At 37.3% G+C, this 2233-nt stretch overlaps 1 pseudogene; it reads left to right on the forward strand.

The window, feature by feature from the left end:
- Window positions 1–74: 74 nt before the first annotated feature.
- LOC102481858 (60S ribosomal protein L17 pseudogene) lies at window positions 75–428 on the forward strand (annotated as a pseudogene).
- The last annotated feature ends 1805 nt before the right edge of the window (window positions 429–2233 follow it).

Below are 2233 nucleotides of genomic sequence, written 5' to 3' on the forward strand. Positions count from 1 at the left end.
CCTCCAAAAAAAAAAAAAAAAAAAAAAAACTGACCAAGGTATGCATATCTGAAAAGCCACCAAGTGTCCAAAGGATGTCACTTTACAGAAACAGTGAAGGAGTTGGTAGATGTGTCCAGGCCGAACAGTGGGACTGGACACCAGGTCGGTGGCCCAAAAAGAGTGCTGAGTTTTTTCTACACATGCTTGAACATGCAGAAAGTAATGTTGAACTTAAGGGGTTAGATGTAGAGTCTCTGGCTGTTGAACATATTCAGGTGAACAAGGCGCTCAAGATGTGCTGTCGTACATACAGATCTCATGAGCAGATTAACCCATACATGAGCTCCTCCTGCCACATCGAGATGATCCTCACTGAAAAAGAGCAGACCATTCCTAAACCAGAAGAGGAAGTTGCAAGCATAAAAAGATATCGCACAAGAAACTGAAGAAACAAAAACTCACGGCACTGGAATAAAATCAGCATAAAATAAATGTAGATAAAAGGGAAAGAAAAAAAAAAAAAGAAAGAAAGATGTTCCTAAGTACAGAAGTTACAAATTTTAAAAGGGTATGAAAAAAAAAAAGAATGCAAATTTGAGGCTCTCTTCCTTTTATGTTTCAAAGAAATAGACTTTCTGCAAAAATATATAGAACTTTTACAGACAAATACAGTTACAGGTTGTTGTCTTAAAAATTGAGGATACTGGATATTTTTTAACTAATTATTGAGCCTTAAGTCAAGTATCTTTGGTCATTAGTAGGCTAATAAATGAACAACCATCAAACCAAGCCAAAGTATTGAGTTGCTGGAAAAGTCATGATGCATTTTTACATAGAAAAATAAAAATACACCTTGACTTTTCCAATGACCCAATAGAATAGGCATAAATGTCCTAAATACCTGGACTTTCTAATCTTTAAGAAGTATACCTGGGAAAACTAATTGAAGAGGAAAAGCTTCTCTTCTATGTATACTGTTGTACAGTACTAAAGCTTCTAGTCATAGTTGTATTACTTGTAGCTTAAACTTTTTTTTAATCATTTATTTAATTTTATTTATTCATTCATTTTTTTCTTAATTTGACCAGAGAAAGACAGAGATAGAAGAGAAAGTGAGAAAGCAAGCCATCAGGTCTGGGACTCAAACCATGGTTGGTCATGTGGGAGTGTCTGGCACCCTAGCCAACATGCCACCTGCTGGTCCCTAAAGCTTTTTTGTTTTTAAGAACCAAGAGGACCCTAAAATACTACACATCTTCTCTCAGACTGTGTTATTAATACCATTATGTTTTGAAAGCTTTTGCAGGGTTAGAGTATTTGTTTTGCTTTAATGCTCATTAGCATTAGGAAATGGCAAAAGACAACTAAAGCCCCATTTGGGTTAGTTTAATAGATTTTTAAAAATTATTTAATTTTATTTATTCGTTCATTTATTTTAATTTGACAAGAGAGAGAGATACACACACAGAGAGAGGGAAAGTGAGAAAGCAAGACACCAGGTCCAGGACTTGAACTGTGGTTGGCTATGTAGGAGTGTCCAGTGCCTTAACCACCATGCCAACTGCTGGTCCCTGGTTTAATAGATATTTATTGCTTTAGTTGAACAACCTCTACACACAGTCAAAATATATGGTTTAAGACTTTTTGAGTAAAAAACAATTTAGGATACAACAGGTTTTAGGAACCCGGTATGAGTAGTTTCTGGCAACTAACTGAACTTTTTTTAAAAAACCAGAGAAGGGATCAGCGGATGATGTAATGGTTTTATTGTTGGACTCCCATAGAGTTGACTGTGATTTGAGTTCTGGACCCAGTGGCTTAAAACTCATGCTGAGTATATGTGCATGCATGTCCAAGATCCTGAAAAGAGAATGGAGAAGAAGGGATTTTAGCATGGCCATCCTCCCTGGTGTGTGATTTCCTGCTGTCTCTCTGTCTCTTCTATGAGCACATGCATCCTATAGCAAAATTCTCTCTTAAAAAAAAAAATAAAAAAAAAAAAAACTTAGAGAAGAGACCAGCGGGTGGCAAAGTGGTTAAGGTGATGGACTCCCATGTAGCCAACTATGATTTAATTCCCAGACCTGGTGGCTTGAAAATCATGCCAGGTACGTTTGCTCAAAATCTCAGGTTGAGAATGGATAAGAAGGGATTGCAGGGAACAGCAGATGGTGTAACAGCTATGTCGTTGGACTCCCATGTAGCCGACCAGGGTTCAAGTCCTGGACCTAATGGCTTAAACTCATGCCGG

The sequence above is a fragment of the Tupaia chinensis genome, unplaced genomic scaffold (genome assembly GCF_000334495.1).
Source record: "Tupaia chinensis unplaced genomic scaffold, TupChi_1.0 Scaffold000005_1, whole genome shotgun sequence".
Taxonomy (NCBI): domain Eukaryota; kingdom Metazoa; phylum Chordata; class Mammalia; order Scandentia; family Tupaiidae; genus Tupaia; species Tupaia belangeri.